The 22,719-nt window shown below is 47.4% G+C and overlaps 1 long non-coding RNA gene and 1 pseudogene across 2 annotated transcripts; both read right to left on the bottom strand.

Annotated features, from left to right (window-relative positions):
- Positions 1 to 8,317: 8,317 nt before the first annotated feature.
- LOC119036469 (60S ribosomal protein L7-like) lies at positions 8,318 to 9,077 on the bottom strand (annotated as a pseudogene).
- Positions 9,078 to 15,873: 6,796 nt separating this feature from the next.
- Positions 15,874 to 22,337, bottom strand: LOC128628527 (uncharacterized). Of its 2 annotated transcripts, XR_008392928.1 has the most exons (5): positions 22,038 to 22,337; positions 20,946 to 21,708; positions 20,165 to 20,277; positions 17,675 to 19,531; positions 15,874 to 17,051 (listed from the first exon to the last, which is right to left on the bottom strand). It is a non-coding gene; the product is annotated as an uncharacterized LOC128628527 (long non-coding RNA). The 2 variants fall into 2 exon arrangements; XR_008392929.1 differs by lacking the exon at positions 20,165 to 20,277.
- Between the last annotated feature and the right edge of the window lie 382 nt (positions 22,338 to 22,719).

Here is a 22,719-nt window from a genome sequence, read left to right as displayed (position 1 = left end):
TTCTAGTCTATTCCAGCTGGCAAATCCCAACTGCTGTTTCCCTTCCAAACACCCAAAGGGTAAAACTTCTGGGCTCCAAGTACAGGTGTGAGGCTCCAGCCAAGTTTTGACAGGGCCTAGAATCAACTCCTGCAGAAAAGAGAATAGGTGCCGAACTTGGATGTGAGGCCAGGCCAGAACCCATTTCAGTGCTGGATACTGTACCTCAGTCACAGTTAGACTATTGCTTTAGAAGGCATTGCGTGAGCAAGAAAAAGACTTGAACTGAACTTAACTAGGAGAGGATGTGGTTGGGGGTTAGGAGAGAAAAAGGAGAAGACACATTTTGAGAGAGCGTATGGGAGGTAAAGATGCAGAAGAGGCTTGAAACCACTATGACATGAAGGGAAGTAAAAGTCTTCTAACCATCAATCAAAAAGATAATGGACACCTGTTCTATGTACTACATGAACTAACACCAAGGAAAAGTCAGAGATGAACTGGGCCTGCCCTCTCTCCTCGAAAGATTATGGTCTCCATCAGAGTTGGCAGATCAGTTGCTGTCACTAGTTCCAGAAATATTTAGTGAGCATCTCTCTGAACCAGCCACTGCTCTAAGCACTGAAAATACAACAGCAAAAAGGAAATGATAGAGTCTTATTTTATTATCATTGAGGAGGCGAGTGGAGAGTACAGGGTAACTTTAATAGGGTAGGCAAAAAAGTCCGTCTGAAGGGGAGACATTTGAGCTAAACTTGCAAAAAAAATATGAAAGAAAAGCTTGCAAAAAGGAGGGCACAGCAAGTGTAAAGGCTTGAGGTGAAATGTTCTTGGTTTATTTGAGGAACAGAAAAGGCCAGCATGGCTAGAGCAGAGTGAAAAAGAAAGTTAACGGTAGGAAATGAAATGGTAGAGGAGGGTAAGGTCCAGCTCTTACGTGACCTTGTAGGCCATGGTAAGATGTTTGGATTTCATGCTGGTTGCAGTAAACTGATCTAGGTGGGTTTCCCTTTTTTTTTTAGCTCCAGTTAATTACTTGTGACTGCTTAGGTCACTGTGATGAGAAAGATTCTGAGGCCTTTCAGCTCAATTGGTAAGGGTTCAGTGATGGGTTAATAGTATACATCTAAACTGTAGGATAGGGCAATCACAACATGAATAATCAACATTTAATATCTCTGATCAGCATGAAATATTAAGTTGTATTAGGCAGAATAGTCCAGGTTATGCTGCAGTAACAATGTCACCAGCATCCCAATGGCTTGACACAACCACCCAAATGACTTCTTGCCATGCAAATTTGGTCTGCTGTGAGTCCAGACAGTTCTTTTTTTTAAAAGACTTATTTATTTATTTGTTTGTTTGTTTGTTTGTTTGTTTTTTAAGAGAGGAGAAGGGAGGAAGAAAGAGAGAGCAAAAACATCAATCAGTTGCCTCTTGCATGTGCCCTGACCAGGACCATACTCACAACCCAGGCATGTGCCCTGACCAAGAACCAAACTAGTGACCTTGCCCTTCGTGGGTTGCTGCCCAGACAACTGAACCACACCAGTCAGGGCCAGACAATTCTTCAAGGCAGCTGTCTTCCATGCAGTAGCTCAATGACTCTGTGTGTTTTGGTTTTATGGCATCTCCATTTTAGTGCAATTGCTGATATAAGGAAAAGAAGTAGAAGACTTCACACCAGTCTCTGAATGCTTTGGCTCAGAAATAATATATGCCATTTCTGCTCATAACTCATTGGCTAAAACTAGTCATGTGATCTCATCTAATTTCAAGGAGCCTAGGGAAGGGTAATTCTCCAAAACCTAAATGTCTCTAAATGTTGAGAAGAGCCTAATATAAGCAAGCAAAAAAATAAAGGATGTAAGTCAACTTTAGAGAAAATCCAGTGACCATCCAAGGCAGTTTGTAATAAGCTGGATGAGGAGTAGTAAACAATGAAGTTCAAGCAGTAGTGAGGGGGACTGGTGTAGTTCAGAAAGGCTCTAGAAAGAAGGAATACCTGAGTGATATCTTGATGGATAGTTTTGTTAGATGGCCACCCCCTTGCTCAATCCTCCTCTCCTGAAGCCCATTAAACCCTTCTCTTTCTAAAATACACCCCCATTCACCATCCTGAAATAGGCTCTCTGCACTTACCTGGCTCTTTCTATTTATAATTTTGGATGTAATTTTGTATGATGCTGAAGAGCATCATCTATTTGCTATAGAACTTGGGCAACTTACTCTCAATTCCTGGTGCTTAAGTGCTTTATATAACTATTGTGAACATTAAAGTAGATAATGTAACAACATATCTATTTAGATTAACAGAATTTGGAGCATAGTAGGGCCTAAAACTAAAGTTATTATTTTTAAAGGAAGCCTTCACTGTTTTATTAACAAAAAGTATAGAGAAAGGTAGTTGGTTAGGCAGCTTGATCATAAGGTCACAGATACAAAATCTGTTCATCTTTCTGGACCACTCTTAGCCTGCCAGCTTCCATTCTCATGCTGTTTGCCTCATGTCACAAAATAGTTGCCAGAGACCCAGGCATTAAATCTGTACATGATAATGTTAAAAGCTGAAGAAAGGAGGTAGGCAGAAAGAAGGAGGGTCTTTCCTCATATGGTTTTCTCCTTTACTCAAAGAGAAAAATTATTATCAAAAGTTCAGCATCTCCAGCCAACCTCCTCATGTCTCAACTTCTAGTTTATATCCAGATGTCATTATTATTATTGTTGATTCATTCTTCCTCTAAATTCTATCCTCTCTTGCCTTTACAGATTCTGCCCTAGCCCATCTTTCAGATGGATTTTTCTTTCTGTATTGTGTGGTCCAGTTTTAGCTCTTCATAAATTAACTCAACAACATATAATGGCTCAAACACATAGACAGTTATTTGGGGGTCATCTAACACTCACAGGCATTTCTGGGTAAATAGGATGGTGGGAAGGGATGGAGGATTCAGGCCAATGGAGGCTCTGCAGTTCTCAACACACGACTTCTAGATTTGCTGGGGTTGTTTCTACTCAGTTGGTGGAAGAAAAAAAGAGCATATGGAGGTACTTCTTGTGAGTTTTTTTGTGAGCCAAGGTTGGGATTGGACTATCACTCTCACTCACATTTCATTGACTAGAACCCAGCTCTAGCCACACTGAACTATGAGGAAGCTGGGAAATGGAGTCCAGCTGGGAGTCCAGAGTAAAGAAGAAAAGATGAAGTCCAAGCCGTTGTCTTTGCCACATTTCTGTCTCCATCATCACCAGCTCCGCCTGCAAGTCCTTTCCACAACCGCTTCTCCTGCTGCAGAGCCCCTGAAGCAGACACCCCAGGCATCTGTCTCTGTTTCTCCACTTTTCCCGGGGCTCACTGCACCTACCTGCTGCGGAAACGGCAAAGGAGGCTGCCCTGGCTCTCACCCACTGGGAGCCACCCTCTGAGAGCTCTGCTTACTTTCCTCCCTCATCCTCCATCTGGACTCTGGGCAAATCCAACTGCAGACCGTGGGAGAAGGTTTTGGGGGAAAAAGAAAGAGAATGGGATGCCAGCACTGGTTCAATCCTGAGAACAGCTGTATGGGATCTTGCACAGAGTTTACAAGCAAGAACGTGGTCCGTGTAGTCCTGGACTATGCCCCTGTGCCTTTGTCTGCCAACTTTCTGGGACTTTGGGAGACTCCTTTTAATACTATTGATAAAATGCTTTGAGACCATTTCATCAAAAATACCTATGTCAAGCATTGTTCATATAAGAGTACTGCTCAATAAAAGGCTTTCTTAGACAAGACGTTTGGGGGAAACATTGGATTAAATATAAGTTAACAAGGTTTTTTACTGTAGAGCCTTTCTTTGGTGTTTTGTTTTTTTTTTACCCATTAACCATTTGTTGAGTGTTTGCTACTGCCAGGCGCTGTGCAAGCCACTGCGGCTCAGTAGTCTCCCTAGTCTCCACGAACACACCCTAGTCTCCAACAGCATGCGTCTGACGCTGACCTTCGTTGTGAGAGAGGGGGCCGCAGCATGCCATTCTCTCCAAAGTTATTTCATTTACAGACACCGCCTCCTTTTTAAAGAAATTTTTCTTTTTTAAAAGAAAGATTTTATTTCTTTATCTTTAGAGGGGAATGGAAGGAGAGAGGGAGAAAAATGTCAATGTATGGTTGCCTCTCATGCGTCCCCCTGCTGGGAACTGGCCTGCAACCCAGACATGTTTCCTGACTGGGAATCAAACCGGGATCCTCTGGTTCTCAGGCCCGTGAGCTCAATCCACTGAGCCACACCAGCCAGGGCTTAAAGACATTTTTCAAAAAATTTGGTGCAAAGCATAATTTAAAAATTCCTGATGAGATTTTAATATTAACCAAATAAATAAGGTTTTGTTTTTTACATATGGTAACAAATCCCAATAGAGTACAATTTCTCTCTATGTACATGTAGGCATAGAAGGACTGGAGGAAAGAGGATGTACAGATGGCTAATAGACATATGAAAAGATGCTCAATGTCACTAATCATCAGAGAAATGTCAATTAAAACTATGATGTCACCTCACACCTGCCAGAATGACTATCATCAATAAATCAACCAACAACAAGTGCTGGCAAGGATGTGGAGAAAAAGGAACCCTAGTGCACTCTTGGTAGGAATGTAGACTAGGGCAGCCACTGTGGAACGCACTATGAAGTTTCCCTGAAAACTGCCTTATAACTCAGCAATTCTACTTCTGGGTATATATCTGAAGAGAACGAAAACACTACTTTGAAAGAATGTATGCACCCCTACATTTATTGCAGCATTATTTACAACAGCCAAAATATGGAAGCAACCCAAGTGCCCATCAATAGACAAGGTGATAAAAAAAAGCTATGGTACATATAAGTGGGGAGCCCCCCAAACCGGAATTATCTTCTAGAAGGCAGGCCCCTTGTAGTACCAGCTTCCCCAGCTAGGTGAGTATCCTAGGAACCCATCTGTATCAGTGAACCAGCTGGTGTTGTTATGAGAGGCTGCGTTTCACTTCTGGGAATTTGTCTGAAGACGCTCTCTGTGTATTTGTCCATTTCATGATGGGTGGTTTGTGAGTGCACCTGCCCACACTGCACTGAGTGTTCAGCAGTTTTTGACCAAAACGGCATGGCCCCAGGTGCCCCACCTTCCTTATTCACCCCATCTCGCCCCAAGTGACCTTTTTCGCTTCCCTGGACCAAAAAAGTCCTCAAAGGGAAAAGCTTTGCCGATGTGGGAGTGGTGAAACAAAGAACAGCAGAAGCATAGAAGGCATCAAAATTGACGAGTCCAAAATCTATTCCGAGCAGTGGAAAAAAGAAGTCTCGATAAGTGTGTTGCATCAAACGGAGAGTACTTTGAAGGGGACTGAAGTTGAAATGTAAGATTAAATATACAATTTCTAATAAATAAATTCCAGTTTTTTGTCTCCTCCTCACATATTTACAATGGAACATGACTCTGCCATAGAAAAGAATAAAATCTTACCATTTGTGATACCAAGGCCGTACTTAGAGGATACAGTGTTAAGTGAAACGTCAAACAGAGAAAGACAAACACCATGTGATTACGCTTGTATGTGGAAGCTAAAGAACAAACTAAATGAATAAACAAAATCGAAACAGTCTCTTGTAAGTCTGATGGTTGCCCAAGGGGGAGGGGACTGGATATAAGAGGTAAAAGGATTAAGAAGGACAAATTGGTAGCTACAGAGCAGTCACAGGGATGTAAAGTACAGCCCAGGAAATACAGTCAGTAACGTTGCAGTAACGGCATATGGAGCCAGGTCGGTGCTTGTAATATAGGGAAGAAGCACTCGGTAAAGTATATGATTGTCTACCACTAGGCTGTACCCCTGAAACTGCAACAAAATGGTATTAAATGTCAACTGATATTGAAAAATAAAATTTAAAACAAGGTACTGGAAGAATATGAGGTGGGATTATTGGTGATTTGTTTTCCAGATAAGTGAATGGAAGGAGACATAAGGCACAGAAGGAAGGTAAAAACCTTTTAAAAGATTTTTCAGTTATGACAAATTGTAATCATAAATACAGACACACAGGTAGTAATAGAAGTATAGTGAGTCCTCACGCGCCCATCCCCCAGCTTCAGCAGTGAGCGACTCACGGCCCATCTCATCTGCCTGCCCCTCCTACTTCCTTCCTCGCCACGAGGAGATTCTGAAACAGGTCCCAGATGCCCTATCTTTTCATCTGTAAATAATTCAATGTTACCTCTAAAGACTGAGGGCTCTTTAAAATAACATGATCATCTTATTACATTATTGGTAATTTTAAGTTTTCTGCACTAGATGTTTGTATATGTGTTATAAATATATATATATTACTTTTGAATCAAACAACAATCTTATTTTGAAAACATATTCAGACACAGCGAACGTAACTGGCATATTCAGGGGCGGGCACACACACACTTGCTCAGCGGCTCTGACATCACCCTGGGGAAACACGCTGGGCCCCAGGGCGGTCTCCACCTCATGGGGGGGGCCCTGCAGCAGAAATGGGGAGGAAATCCCGCCCATCCTCGCCCCACTTCTGTGGGACATGGGGCCCATGGGGATGTGACCCAGTCCTAGATGAGCAAACAAAATTGAAACAATCTCATAGATACAGAGATAAGTCTGATGGTCTTAAAGTGTCTTAAAGAGCTGTGAGTGGCCCATTCAGGTGACCTCTGAAAAGTGATGAGGAGGGGAGGTTGACAAACCTGGGGAGCAAGAGGCAGGGCTGCCGTGTGACATCCTTCAGAGAAGGTCCTGTTGTCCCTCTTCTGCCAGCCAGGTGATGCCCCAATGTCTGCCATCTGAAGTTTTCAAGCCTCATTGTTGACTTTACCTTTCAGGTCAGTGAATTTAGCAGAACGTGTCTCACCAACAGGTTTAGCAAGGGCAGGAGAAGTCCGAATACCCAGGAAAAATACCCAGGGAGCAAGGATGCACTGAAGACATTTTTGTACCAGGTGTACCTAATCTGGCCTTCTCAGGGGCAAGCCCTGTCCCGCCCCCAACCTGCAGTCCAGGTGGGGCTATGCCAATAATGATCAGCGCTGTTGAAGTCAAGGCTTGCCTTTGCTCAAGGGTGGAAAACTTTCTGTCTTGTAGCCTCAACCTTGTGGGGTAGGGGAACCCCTTCTCTGGACTGTGGGTTGTGTATCTCCATGGACAACTGACAATGATTTCCGTCGCCTCATCTCATGAATGAACAGCCCCATGTCCAGTGACTGGTACCAGCTCCCCTCCGTGTACCTGTGCTGGGCGTGGGTGGATGAGGGCTGCAGGATGCAGAGGATGATGGGAATTCCATCAGTTTCTCCGTAGTCTCATCTTTCTCTCCCCCATTCTCTCTCCCTTCTTGTAACTTCTGTTTTCCTCATACTTGTTTCCCTCGTTCCCCGCCCCCCTCACCTCCTCATTGGTCCACTTCTCCCCACTCACCTTCATTCTTACCTCTTGCCTGGCTTCTCATCCCACCAGCCATATTTATGCCCCTTTTCTCTCCAATTATTTAAAAACAACTTTATTGAGGTATAGTTTACATTTCATAATATTCACCCACTTGCACAACTACCAAATTGTGCAACTACCAGCACAGTCAACTTTGTTTTATTAGTCCCCTCCTGAAAAGGTGTTTGTTTTCTTTTTATTTTTTACTGTATTTTTTTCCATTACCATTTAGTCTCCTTGTGCCCCACTTTCCCCACCACCGCAATCACCACGCTAGAAAAGTTGTCCATGACCGTGAGTCCTTTTTCCTTTTTGCACAACCCCTCCACCCTCTACCCCCCCTTTTAAAATCTTCACTCTCTCTTCCGCCACCTGGGTCTGCCCTCGGCCACCTCCTCAGCCTGGGTTTGTCCCTTTCTCTTTCCCCACCCACAGAGTATCTGCCCCTAACAGCCAGATGTGGCTTCTCATGTGTTTCCACTGCCATCACACGCAATCTGGAAACTTGCCCTCTGAGCAGTAGGATGGCCGTGGGCGCCGTCTCAGGATAGGCCTGTGTCACAGCTGCCCCTTCCCTCAGGAGGCAGTGACAGACTCCTCTGGCTTCTTGTTGGAAAGATAGACTGACAGGGAGCTATCCCACGCAGGGGGTGGATGCGGAAGACACAGGACATGTTTTGCTGTCTCGGTGGTTACAGGGAACCCATCTCCATGGAGAGAGGGAAAGGGAGGACAATGAAGGAACCATTTATGTTATGGGGGGGCTGTGGGAGAAAGGCTTCCTCGGGACATAGCTAAATTGAGTGTTATCTGGCCACTTCAAGACAAAGTTTCTGAGGATCAGAGAGGTTCAGTGGCTTACCTACAGCCACACAGCCTGCAACTAGAAGAGCCAGAGCTGGAACCCGGTCTCACGCCTGTTGATCTGGTCTTCCCTGTTACCAGCATCTCTATCTCTACCTTCTGCAAAAAAAAGGTGATCCTTTTCTTCATTCCACCTTGTGGAGAAGATCATTTGAATTGCCACAGCAAGTTGTTTGCTTCTTTGAAGCATTTTTTAATGGTGTAGATTTAATGAATCAGATCCTTCTTGCAGACGATGCCATATTTACTAAAAGATTGAGCAAAATCAGTGTGTTATCTCTCCGAATTTGCTTTTGGTTGATTTTGCCGTAACCATGCTTGTAGATCAATCCATTTACTGGCTTCAGGTTTGCGTACCCCCTTGCAATATATGGTTCCACAATCCTCAATGGTAACTGAAGCCTTGTCAAGCTTAACAAAGGTGCCATTGAAGATCTGGTGAAGGCAAAGAAGCCACAGCACCTTTTGGACCTTCAGGCTCCCACCATCCACATGTCTGAGCCTGACAACAAACGCCAGTTTGGATTCTGTGGGTATGTAGACTTTGCCAGCTTTCCACGCCATCCTAGCCATTTGGATCTCGGTTCTGTACATCCACCTGTGTTCTTTGGGATAGCACTTAGCTTTTTCATAGGTAAGCTTCCTCCTTGCCTTTCAAAGCACCTTTTGGGCATCTTCTTTCTCAGGCCCTTGATCTCCAGCTCTGCAAAATTCCTTAGCTTTTTCTTAAGGATTGCTGGCACATCAGGAACCTTTGTCTTCTCTTCTGCACCCTCCATGGTTCCAGCCAGAAACGAGGAAGCTGGCACAGGCCTAGGCTGCCTTTTTCTGTCTTAACCACCCAAGACCAACCAACATCTCAGCATTTGTTTCTCTCTCTCCTTCCCTTTACTCTTTTGTCTGTCATTTCCTCTAGAAAAGTTTATGGTGTAGACGTCTTCATCTGCCCCAGGCACTTCTCCACCCACAGCATAGTGATGTCACCAGTGCCTTGGGAAAGTTCCAGAAAACTTTTTCATGTGGAGCTTCAGGCTTCAGGTGGTCTGAAGTCAGAGCCATTATGCTTTGAAATGCTTTGAGGAACTTGCACTCGAGACCTCTAAGTTACGTGAGACCAAGGAGCAGACAGGGAGGGGAATTGCAGCTTCTAAAGGTCAGGCTAACAGCTGCTGGCCAGGTGGAGGCTGAGCTGGGTGGAGCTCCCCCTATTATGCCTGGGGTCCCCTCTGCCCTCCAATGAATTAGCTGGTGCACGAACATGTGATCCTGCCTACCGCGCCCCATGCTTTGATGGACAAGGTAGTAGTGCCTCTGCAATATTGAAAATGCTCTTGGATTAAAAAAAAATAATTACCTGGATCCCACTTGTTATTAAAAATTATGTTTGCTTTTGCATATTTGCTTTTAGTTTTGATCCCGTGTGGACACAGTTTTCCTTTTCACACGGTGGCCTTTATGGTGCACACGCCATTTTCCTTCCTGCTCCCTGAGCGCCTTAGTCTAACAGTGCTCGTTTTCCCATGTAAGCTCCTCCCAAAGTTACTATTTTTAAATTACGCCTAGTATCCCATTAATTGGATGTAGCAGAGTGTATTAAGGCATTTCCCTGCTGATGTACATTTCAGTGGAGGCCAATGGTCATAATTATATACCACATTGTGATGGACATGTTAGGCACGGAGCTTTCTGCATCTGTTGAAGTATTTCCTCAGAAAACTCATCAGGAACAGGAATAGCTATGAGGCATTTGATGCAATATGCAGTTGGTATTAAGGGTGGAGTCCCAGGGACCGGAGGGAAAGCCCAGGTTTGGCACGGGCCACTTAGTGACCCGGGACAAATGACTGAATCTCTCTGTCTCCATTTTCTCAAATGTAAAAGAGGGCGAATAGGTACTATTTCACCCAGGGGGTTGTAGTGGGAAGTGAATAAAATAGTTTGAATGAAGTGAAATATTTGATATCCCACATACCTTAGTGTTAGTACCAGCACCACTGCCCCTGTGACTGTGGCTGCCACTGACAGTGTTTCTGTTCCTTAAACTGAGTCAACACCACGTGGCTGAAACCCAAATATTTTCTAGAAGCAAACACAGGCTGGTTAGCCATCATCCAACAGGTCAAATTATTTTAGAACTTCTCACCCCACTCATAACTCTCACGTGGCTCGCTGGCTCCCTTCAGCAATCTACTGTCCATCCTGAGTCTGAGGTTAGTCATGTTCTGACTTGATTCTTTTTTAAGGTTCTTTAAAGGCCTCTGTGAGACCCTGGACCTCTTCACTTTGGAAGCCACACTGGAGATCACATCAGATGTATTGAAACCACTCGCCCTGCATCCTGCAGGGACCGTAATTATATAGGAGCAGCGGGCCACGTGGGAGCCGTGGAAGAGTAGATGTGACGTTTTGTACTCAGTTAAGTACTTACCGATTTTGATTTGTGGTTTGGGTTAACGTTGAGGGGTTCCTTGAATAGCGCTTTCCACCTTCCTTCCTGAGTTCAAAGCCAAATAAGAAACATATTCAGAAATCAGAGAGATGGTGATTAAGACACCAGCTTCATGACCAGGAGGAGCTAAAGAAAAGGCTATGGCTTAAATACGTAGCTACAGGGAACTTTCTAATACTACCCACTGAAATGAACCTGAAGTATACACCCCACCCCCCAAAAACTCACAGGTCTTCCCCACTTGCCACAGAGTGGGTGACAGCCCAGAACGGACCCTTGCTGGAGGGATGCATATCCGAAACAGAGAGAGAGGGAGAGGGGAGGGGAAGAATGTTCAGTTTTTCTCCAAACCCACTGTCCAAAAGAAAGAGGTAAAGGATGATCAGAGAGATGAGGAGTACTTTTAGGCCAGGGAATGACCGGTTTCATTCTGGACCAGTATTCGATGCCACGCTGACCTGCTGGACAGATGGCAGCAGGTCCCACCTCGCCATTTGGACCCTGTGCCATCGCCCAGCCCTGGTGAGACCCACTCTCTCCTCCCATTTCTCCTGGCCTTCCCTGTAGCCCCAGCCAGTCCTTCTTCCGAGACAGTGTTAGCCTAAAGCTGGCACCCCTGGGAAGGGCTCTCTGACATTTACAGCTTTTGAATCACGTTTTCGCATTGCTTTCTTGTCAACTTATAATCCCCATCCATCGTATAAAAAGTATGCGATGTAGCAAAATTAAAAACTAATCCAAACAATTCCAAACAAACAAAAATCCCAGTTGAAACGGCCCAAGCAATAAGAACATGTATTATTTCACATCACAAGAAGGAAAAATCCTAGTGTGTTATTATCAGTGACTCAGTGGTGCTGAACCCAGGTTCCTTCTGTCTTTTTGCTCTGCCGACTGCTCTTGCCTTCACCCTAAGACTGGTCCCACTTGTGGTCCTAAAACAGATGTTGTGGTTCCAGGGGTCCCACCCAGGAACCACCTCCTTCAGAAAAAGAAGGAGGCCATGGTGCCCCTGTTTTACCTCTTTGAAATTGAAGAAATTGTGTTCCTAAAATCCACCTCCCGCTGAATTGGCCTGAATCAACAACTAAGCAGTGGGGGGGACATAGGCGCCATTATTGTCTTAGACCTGTTCGTGGATTTGTGACTAGATTGGGTGTCACCCCTCACCAAACTGGGGCTTGACCAAAGCAACGGGGGAGTGTGGGTGTTGGGTAGGCAGCCAGCCATGTCTGCTCTGCATCACTAGACGTTTGTTCAGTGGTTATGATTTTAAAGAACCTGTCTTCCCATTTCTGTGTTTTCATCTCTGAACTTCAGTTTCCTTATCTGCCTTCTGTACTTTGCAAGGCTGTTGCAGTGATGAAGTGAAATAACATGAACTAGGAAGGGCCGTGTAAACCTTGCATCTAACGAGGATGGTACCAGAACGTGAACTCTCCCCACCCACCGCCGCCGAGGCGAAACTCGTTCCAGGCCCGAGCAGATGTGTGCACAGTTGGGGTGGTCGGTGTGAGACTGCGCAGCGGAAGCGCCTCATCGTCGGCATCAGAGTTTCTCTTTGGCCTCTGGATATAAGGGGAAAAAATGTAAAGAAGAAATTCAAGCAGATTCAAACAACGAACTTACGAAAAGACGCTCAGTCTCAGTAAGTGTTAGGGAAATGGCAGATGGAAACCACAGGGGGGTCTCTATCACCTCACATCCATCAGGACAGCTGCCATCAGACGGGTTTTCAAGGATGATACACAACCTGCGAGAGACACAACCTGCACCTGCTCTCGGTGGGGAGGTGAAGGATGCAGGCATTTTGCAAAGCAGCATGGTGGTTCCTCAAAATATTCTACGTGGAATTGCCATGTGATCCACTGACGCTGCTTCCAGACAGGTAGACAAAAGGATTGAAAGCAGGATCTTGAAGAGATATTTGCACAGCCATGTTCATGGCAGGATTGTTCGCAATAGCTAAAAAGGTGGAAGGAACCCCGTGTCCATTGGTGGATGAGTGGATATGTGAAAGGTGGCGTATGCCTACAGTGGAACATTATTCAGCCTTAAAAAGAAATGCTGACGAGTGAATGAAACTTGAGAACACTGTGCAGTGTGAAATAAGCGAGTCACAAAAAGACAAATGCTGTGCGATTCTATTTGTGTAAGGTCTCTAGAATAGTCAGATTCACAGACAAAAAAGAGAACAGTGATCTCCAGGGGCTGGAGGGAGGGAAAAATGGGGAGCTGTTGTTTAGCAGGTAAAGAGCTTAAGCCTGACAAGATGGAACAGTTCTGGAGACTGGCTGCTCAACAGTGTGAATGTCCTTAATGCCTATGAACTGTACATGATAAAATTTTTGTCATGCGTCTTTAAAAATTAAAGCTTGATAATGTGCAATGCTGGACAGTGCAGAGTAAAATCGGCACTCACCTCCACTCTTACCAACAGTTAATGGGACTTTAAATGGGCTTATTTTTTGTGGTCAGTGGTTTGGTAATATCCATCTGAATTAAAGGCAGGGAAAGGAGGAGATTCAGGTGTACATTATCAGGAGGTCTACAGGGCCTAAGAAAGAAGAACCATTGTGTAATAGGACCAGATGGGACCCTGAGAACAGGGGTAGAGTCAGTGTGCAGGGGCTGCCCAGCCTCTGCCCAGCAAGTGCCCTTTGCAGCCGACATTAGGAGGGTGAGCGAACCACCCCTTGCCAGTTGAGTGAACACAGGCTTTTTACTGCTGAAGGCCTCTCTTCGGTCCTTCACCTGGCCACCAGGTTCAGGCTTCTTACCTGTCACTTGACGATCAACTTGGTAGAACTGCTCTGCACCTATGCCTGGAGATTCTGCCAAGCCCTCTGTTTGCTACCCATGTTAGACTGGACTGGCTGAGTAGCAAACAACCTCATACTTTAGTGGCCTAACAGAGTAGACCTTTATTGCTTTCTTACGTGAGTCTCAAGGCAGGTGCTCTTGGTCGAGCAATGTTTCTGGGCAATCCTGTTCCAATCAGGGACTCAGGGATCTATGGCTTTGCCATGCCCTAAGCTCCCCTTGAGTTCTTCCCTTGTACCTCTGCATTCAGCCAGTCAGCCAGACAGCAAGTCAAGAGAGAGATCAGGGAAAATTGCATGGGCCATTCCAAGGACCAGGCTTGGACGCAGCATGCATTATTGCCACTCATTTGCTACAACAGACAAGAGCTGGCCACACAGCAGCCTTGGATGCAAGGGGTCCAAGAAACATAGTCTCCTTGTGCATCCATGGAGAAAATGAGATAGTTGGGGAATATGTACCAATGTGTCTGTAACAGTGCCTATCTGGACAACCCCCATATGAGAACCTAGAACCTTGAAGCCTGCTGAAGCAGAGTGAGTGCCTCGATACCAAGAAGAACAGTGGTAAAATTCTCCCCGCCCCTGGCCCCACCCCCCGGCCCCACCCCCCACAGCCTGTACTTAGTTGGGTTTATAAAGAACTGTCTCAAGATACTCCTGCTCCATCTCCACTTCTGTTTTCTTCATTTTGTAATCACAGGAAAAATGAAGATATCCAAGCCTACCTTCCTCTTCTTTCACTTGCCAGAATTTACTTACTGATACCATGTTTCCCCACAGTTACAGGGAGCCTCTTGAATGTCCTTCAGTGGTCAAAGGAACCGAGAAAGGACCCTTTGCCCTTGCTTGGCCATCTCCATGGAGGAATCCCCAGCCCTGCACACCCAAATCCTACCCAACCATGCTGGGGCACATCACAAGGCCTACAAATCTTTTCCTCACTTCACAGCCCACAGAGATCATGCCCCTTTCTTACGGAACAATGATTACTTTTGTTACTGTCACTTGAGATTTACTTATCTTTTGCACTGAATTACATATTTTAATGCAGCAAATATTTGCCAAGATGCCCGGTCCAAAATGATGGGATTCAAAGATGGTCAAAGGAAAATGGCTTCCATGGAATATGCAATCCAGGGAGGTGCCAAAATGAACACCCCAGGAAGCTGAATGCTCTAAGGCTATCAGGTAGAGAGACACAGAGCATCTTAGAGATTCAGGAAGGAGTCCTTCTGAGTAACTGAAGTGTGTAAAAGGTATAAACAAGTAGAGTCTGGGGGAGAGCAGTCCAGGTGAAGAGGAGAAGGAGCAAAAGTGCCAAGGTAGGAATCTGTGGGGAAATTTCAGAATAGGCGAGTGTTTCTGTGTGGTTGGAGATAAAGCTACAAACGTGGGTGTACCCGTCAGGACTCTTTGAGCTGCAAATAATAAAAGTAACTTTACCATGAGTTTAGGCAATAAAAAAGAATGCATCATACACTGCGGTCCAGGAGCAGTTTGGTCCAGGCTCCCTGGCTGTCTCCCTGGCCTTCTCCTGGTTTTGCTCTGCTCTGCATCCACACCATCCTCATGATCACAGAATGGCTGCTGGCGGCATCAGGGCCTGGAAGGAAATGGCTTTGCTTTCCCAGCAACCCTGAGCAAACTAAATGGCTTTGAACAGCCCAGCTGTGAACCAGTCAATGACAGTGGAACTACCATGAACCGTACAAAGGGATTGCCTAAGCAAAATGCAAGGTGTCGAGCCAGCCACAGAGGTTCCTGTAGTAGGTTTGTCCAGACTACGGACAGTTCTGAATCTCAGCTTTGAGAATCTGTACGTGGAATAAAAGGCATGGGGTGCCACTGATTGCTTTTCAGCAGCGGAGTAGACAAAACTGAGTTAAGGGTGTAATTATTTGGATGTTTTGATGAGAAACAACCGAGCAGAAGGGGCGGGATGTGGAATTGCCACGTGCCCACTGTCACCGATGCCCTCTTCCTCCCACATCAAAAGGGGCTCCCAGGACAGGGGCTGTGACTCTCGCTGCATCCACATCGGGAGCCAGGGAATGATGAGGTGTGACACCAGGGGGAGGGGGAGCAGAGCTTTGATGGGAGAAATATTCTAGGCAGGACTTGGAGGATGACTGGAGATGGGGGAAAACATGAAAAATGACTCTGATGTTGTAAATTTGGATGACTTAAGCATGCAAGCAGTGCCACAAATAGAAGTATAGTCATCTAAGGGAGTCAGTGAGGTGATTTTGAATCCATAAATCAGATGCATGATGAATAGCAATGACAATAATACTAAAATGATGCTAATAGTGAAGTAATTATAATTAGTAATAAAATTAGCATATATCAAGCCTTTACTCTGTCAGTATTTACTAAGATACTTATTGTTGCTCTGATACATAAGAATGCATTCATTTACTCCTTGCAACAATCTTATTATTATCTTCATTTTGCAGAGGAAGAAACTGAGGCAAAGAGTGATCAAAGTAAACAAGCCGAGGTCAAGTTACCGGTTAAGTAGACGAGGTAGAATCAAACCCAGGCCATCTGACTTGGGACCCTACTCTTTCAGTCATTATAACCATAGCTAATATTTATTAAGTATCTACTATGTGACAGTACTTTCTCTTTAATTCTTAAAAGTCACCTGATAAAGTGGAGAGTATTATCCCTGTTTTATAGATGAAGACAGAATCAGAGACTTGTCCAAAGTCACACATTTTAAGTGGCAGAGGTGGGGTCGCCTTGCAGGAGGTATAGCAGTAAAACACACTTCTGTGATGCCATGAGAAGGATGAGTGCATCCGAGGACCACAGGATCTGGACCCCTTATCTCAGCAAAGAAGTTCTAAACATCTAGCTTATGGACCAAAACGGACACCTTCGAGGTGCACGCTTGGCAAGGACAGGACCTGGCATGTAGATGCTGAAACCAATAGGATTGTGAAGTCTCGGGGAACCTTTGCACATAGGACAAAGCTGAAACTATGGAGGGGGGATGCCTTGTCCAACCAAGGCATTCAAGGGGGCGGGTGCTTAGGAGAACAAACTCAGGTCTCACAGCCCTGTGTCCAATGGTAGCCCTGCAGGTCATTCGCTGGGGGACCTTGAGCAAACTGCTTAACCTCTGAGTTTCAGCATCTTCATCTGTAAAACCAGGATAACAATAGCTGGACTTCACTCTGAAGAACTGTGTAACTAAGACTGAATACGATGAAGCAAGGGAAACATTTGGCCCATTGCCTGGCATATAGCGAACACATAACATGATAGTGATGTTGCCACTGTTGCTGTTGCTGTAACTATTTCTACAAGACGTGGAAGGCAAACGGTCTAGCCTCTGAGAGAGGGATTCTGCTGTTCATATTGCATAATGTGCCTGCCGTCTGAAGCCTTCATACAGCAGCTCTTTGGCTTCCAAACCTCACGGTAGGACCTCTTCAAACCATATCGACGAAGGCCAGCTGTTGTTCCAGAAGCTAAGGAGGAAGAGGAGAAGGGTGTTGAGGGTGGTGATAGGAGAAAGGAGGTGGAGGAAGTCTGCCCACCCAAGCAGGCTCCCCTAGGCCCCTCCCAGACCCTGCTGTGTGGCCCCAGGCCTGGCCCAGCCTGCACTCTCTGCCTGGCCACGTGGTTTGCATTTTAAAATGTAACCAGCAGCTGTTAGCAGGTGGTTCCAGCTATTAATACTCAGACTGAGAAGTGGTGGAGCTGTGAGGTCAGTGCTGACAACGAAGCAGCTGCTCCCCTCTCCATGCTGGTGGGGAATTCTGGGAAACTAGTCTAGAGCTGGGGGAGGTGGGGGGGAAGAGGGTGCGGTGGGGGGTGGGGAGCAACTTCCCCTCAGCAGCAAATGTTTCCGGGAAGCTTCTGGAATCCCATGAGTCTACAACTGTTTAGTCATGGAACATCAGAGATGACAAAGCCTTTAACCCAACCATCCCATTTTGTAGGTAAAGAAACAGAGGCCCAGAGGGGTGATGTGATTAATTTCAGACGGCCTGTGAATCAGGGCGGGGCTGGGGCAGGAACCCTGGCTGCAAAGAGTGAGCCGGGGGTTTTTCCATTACTCAGACTCACAGAGCCCACCCCAGCCTCTTACCTGAGAAGAGCTGGGTTTTGTGATCCAGGTGGAAGCTGCAGCTACAATGCAAGGACTGAACACCTTTGAAAGAGAACTTGCCAGAAACAGATTATGGGCAAAAATGATGGCAAAGAAACATGCATTTTGACATGGGAATGAGCTCACCCTGCTGTGTGAAATGAAGAAGAAACAGATTCCCCGAGCAGAATCCATGTGGGCCCATTTGGGTAAGGAACACATGCACACACACGTGTGCACACAGAAAAAAGACTGGAAGGAAGAATAAAACAAACTTACCCTAGCAGACAGGTTTTCCTTTTTCTCTTCTTTTGTCTACTCTGTATTTTCTAAACTTTGTACTTGGAGAGTATTTGCTTTTGTAACCATCATGTTAAAAGGGTACAAAATAAATAGACAAGAGCCCGGGTCCCAGTCACCCGCCCTCAGGCTTGGCTCTGCCACAGCCCCCAAGACAGACTGCACCCATTGCACAAGGCGGGGGTGTTCTCCTTTCCGGTGAAGCCAAAACAAGCTCCGACCTGAGCACTGGCAGCCACAGCTGCGGTTTTGCTGCAAGTCTGGGAGCAGCGTCTTGGGCTCCGGGCACTCCCGAGTCTCCAGTGTGCACCAGAGAGGAAGGGCCAGACGCCAGGCCCCAGCCCCACAGCTGGCTCAGCTGACCTTGTGTCTGGAGGTCTGAGGCAGAGGCTGAACTGAGGTCTGATGTGGGGAAGAGTGACATGCGAGTCAGATGGCCCTTCTGGGAACTCTTCCAGTCCCAGATCACACCCTCCAGGAAGCCTCAGTTGTATCTTTCAAGCATGCACATTTGTTGCCACTTGCCCAATGTCCTTTGATCCCAACGTCCTTGAGACCAAGCCACCTTTCTGGGTCATCCAACGAGGGCTGCCTGCCATGTGGACTTCCCAGCCTTCTTCTTGCCTAGTACAAATCTGGGGGTGGTGGGTCTTACCGCCACTGCCATGAAGCTCAGAGAGGGTTTATTTAGACAGAACCATTGCCCCCTGTTGCATTTAGAGCCGGGACTGTGGTGCCTGCCTCGTGTCCCGCTGCTTCCTGAAGCGATGTGTCTGAATGTTGGCTGACTGAGGCTGCTTCCCACAGGGTCTGAGTTCTAAAAATGCCGTCACAGGAAGCTCCCTCTAAGGAGCACGCCTGTGCCTTTCCCCACCCCTTCTTTCCCCAGGGCATGCTCTTGCCTCCACTATGAAAAGCTTCTCCTGCCCCGTAAGGACGGATCTCACATCCGCACACAAGGCAGAGGGAGCCGAGCACCCAAGTCCGAGGGCACCACGGAGGGAATGGGCGAAGCAGAGGCTCAAAATCCCACCTCCGCTCTCCACCAGCCCATCTCTTGGGCCGGTCACGGGTCCTCCGGAGCTTCGCCTTCCTCCCGAGTGTCAGAGGTGCTGGCAGGGTTGGGGAACCTGAGCCCTCTCTGTCTGACTACCGCCCCCGGGGGTATCCGGCCTGCTGCTTGGTTTTGTATGGCTCTCAAGCCAACAAGTGTTTTTACATTTTTAAGTGTCTGAGAAAATAAAAAGAAGAGTAATGACTCACGAACCATGAAAACGGTGTGACGTGCAAATGTCAGTGTCTGTAAGTGCAGTTGAGTCCAGGCACAGCAATGCATATTTACACGTGTGTTAGTTACATATCCCCTGTGGCTGTCCTCGGGCCACGGAGCCCAGATGGCCCATGAAGCCCAAACACTCACCGTCTGGCCCTTTACAGAGAAAAGGCTGCTGAGCCCTGACCTGCAGGTCTGGTACGTGGCACCAAGTTAACAAGTGTTGCTCTCCCTTCTCATCCTCTGCTTTTGAATTCCTTCCACCAGGGGCCTTTTTGTCTCATCTGAAAGACAAGGAGTGGCGAGCTCTGGGAGGAGGGCGGATGAGGGTCATCCTTCCTCACTGCAGACTGCCTGGCTCCAAGTCAATTACACCACCCGCTGGTGCTGTGACCTGGGGAAGGTCACCTCACCTCTCCGAGCCTCAGTTATCCTCACCTATAAAATGGGAGCATGGTAGCTGTATGCTACCCTCTAAAATGTTTGCATACCACTTGTCCGTCGTGTGCCAGGTATTGTCCCAGTCACATCGGTCACTTATTTAATCACGACAGTTCTATGAGTTAGGTCCTGTCATCTCCCCATTTATGGGCAAAGAAGCCGAGGCAGTGGAAGGGTAAAGGAGATGCCCAGGGTTTCTTTGTTGATCAGAAGCATGTCCAAACAGCCTCATCACTAGGGTGCATACACAACTATGTGACAGGGCCCTGCGCGCTTTGTCCAAGAGGATTCAACAGAGATAAGGAATCGGAATGCTTTTAGCAACCCATCAAGTTCCATGGTCATGTAAACTCTTTCTATTGTGAAAGGAAGAGGAAGGGATAATGTTCCCAAATCTCTCACTAATGGTGGCACTTCAGAGAACGTGGCAGCATCTGAAAGGACAGGAGACGTTTGTGGGTGACAACAAGCCTTACCTGGATTCACCTGGCTGGTCTCTGTCTCCCACCCTCTCAGAGTCGGAGGGAAGCAGCCAGGCCTGCTCCAAATGCCGGCGCAGCGTCTAAGGAAGACCTGTGCTTCATCAACCCTTGATGGGTAAAGAGAAGTCACCTTTCTGCTTGGGCGGTGGGACTTGTCTCCCTCCTTGGCATTGGGTCCTGGACCGGCCTGCTCTTGGTCTCATCCTGGCAGAATCGCTGAGGAACAGCCCGGTGCCTCAGCCAGGAGCGCAGAACCTGCTGCTCTGTGTCCTCGTGCTGACCAGAATGCAGCTTTTCCACAGAAGTCATTCCCAGCTCCCTCCCGCCCACTCATCAGCACACTTCCCCTCTCTCTCCTGCGTTAGCATCTTAGCATTTGGACAGGGGATGAATGGAAGGACTGGGGCAGGCAGTGTCTTGCCTTTTTTCTACTTGATCCCCACGAGGATGTCTTGCCCATGCCACATACAGGCTGGGAGAGTGGAAAGAAGCTGGCATTAAAGATGCAGTCTGCTTGGTAAAGAGTGAATAGCCAGAGCCCTGCTGTTGGAATTCCTCCACCACTTCCTGGCTGTGGGACCTTGAGCAAGTTCCTCACCCTTTCTGTGCCTCTGTGTCCTAATGAGCAAAATGGAAAGAGCACAGACCTGATGGGGTTACCGTGGGAATTCAGTGAGATGATACATGAAAAAAGCCTCTGATAGCGTCTGGCATCTATTCGGTGCTCACCACGCACAGGCCATTACTACTTCTCTTCCTTTCACCCAGAACTCACCTTAAGGTACCTCAAGAGTGTGACTCAGGCTTTCCCCACATGCTCTGCAATGTTCTGCACTGTAGTACATCCTTGATTCACACAGTCTGTCTTGAGGGCCTACTAAGTGCACTGTTTTAGACCCGAAGGAGGCAAGGATCTCACAGCCCAGGGGAGGGAGGAGAGAGACATGAACAGACACATATGCTGGAGCCAGGGGCTGAGCGCTTTGAGACCTGTGGGCAGTGTGGAGGGACCCTCCCCACTCTGGTGAACATGTGGTGGTGGAGGGGGCAGAGCGGGAAAGACCTGCCAAAGGAGAGATGAACTTGAGCTGGGTCCTCAGTCACATGCTGGCCATGGCAGGAGCAGGAAGAACACTGTGGGCCTCAGGTACAGTGATGGAAAGGAGCCCAGCAGCCCCAGTCCACACAGACCCCTTCGTGAGCCTCCGTGCAGATTCAGCTCAGGGTCTGAGCTCATTGCCCAGGTGCTGGTCCACGCAGGAAGCACGGAAGTTTCTTTTAGCATTGCATGTCGAGGCTGTGGCTGGCTGCCAGAACTAGGCGGGAGGAGGGGGATTCTGTGAATGCTACAGCTGGCAGGGAGCAAAGAAAGAGTGAAAGTTCTGGGGTCCTGGCCAGGGCTTCTCCTTCCCCAGTGTGGGTCAGAGCAACTCCACCTGAACCAAGCGGACGTGCCGCTGACAGCAAAGGAGGCCCAGCAGGATGGAGAAAAGGAACAGTAGCGAGGCGGACGTTCTGGAGCTCCCCAGGGGGACTGACTGGAAAAAGAGAGTGAACCAGTCGAGAGAGGTGCTGGCTAGACAGGAGCTAATCAGACCGGGTGGGTAGCAAGTCTGGCTGCTCCGGTCGGTGCCTGCGACCCCAGCACCTGCCCTTTCTTCATTCCTCCACCCACCCAAGGGAGGCTTTCTCTCTGTCCTGCTCACACAGGCAGCTCTCAGGTATTCACAGAAGGCAGGACTTGGCCCCAGGGAGGAGAGAGCACTGGTCTGGGAGCAGACATCCTGGAGCCTCCCCCAGTCTTTGCCCTGAACCAGCAGCGTGGCCTTGGGCGAGTTTCGACCCCTCGGGGCTCCTGCGTCCTCACCTGTATCCTGGGATCACGTGCGTGCTCTCCCTTGCAGTTCAGCCAGAGGAATCAATACTACGTGGGGGAGGAGCGAATACTGCTTTAACTGGGAATAGTGGCGCCGTCCGATTTCTACGTTAAATGCGAAGTGGGGGCGAGCCTTTGCCGGGTTCCCTGCTGCATGCCTACACTGAACACGCCTGGAAGGTTTGCCCGTGGTCCTGCCTGAAACGGCAGCAGTGGTGGTGGAGTGACTTCAGCCTTCGTGTGTCCCTCTTTCCTGCCCCAGCCCTGTGATCGGAGTGAGACACGAGCTATAAAAGGAACCACCAGGCAACAGCACAGCGAGGAGGAATGCGGCTCCCACCTCCTTTATCTACCGCGCCCCGGGGCAGTTGCTTTCCCTGGAGCCCTGTGGCCTTTCTGATCCACAGGAGTCCAGTTTAGTCTGAGCTGACAAAGTTTAGCGCCAAGAGCTACATTTCTTACCATCCTGGCATCTAGAGTAGTCATGGGACAGGCATGGCTGAGACGATAAGGAGACAATGGAATGAGATTCTGGAAAACCTCCAGTAGGTTCATCTGGCCTTTTGCCATCTAGTTTTTCTCTTCTTACTGCCTGGAATGTACAACTGATGCCTGGAAGTTTAGGAGCCATTTTGCAAGCATGAGGACAAGATCCTCATGCTAAAAGTAACAG

The sequence above is a fragment of the Artibeus jamaicensis genome, unplaced genomic scaffold (assembly GCF_021234435.1).
Source record: "Artibeus jamaicensis isolate MK-2021 breed Jamaican fruit bat unplaced genomic scaffold, CSHL_Jam_final contig_797, whole genome shotgun sequence".
In the NCBI taxonomy this organism is placed as follows: Eukaryota; Metazoa; Chordata; class Mammalia; order Chiroptera; family Phyllostomidae; genus Artibeus; species Artibeus jamaicensis.
This window is presented reverse-complemented; position numbering and strand designations above follow the sequence as displayed.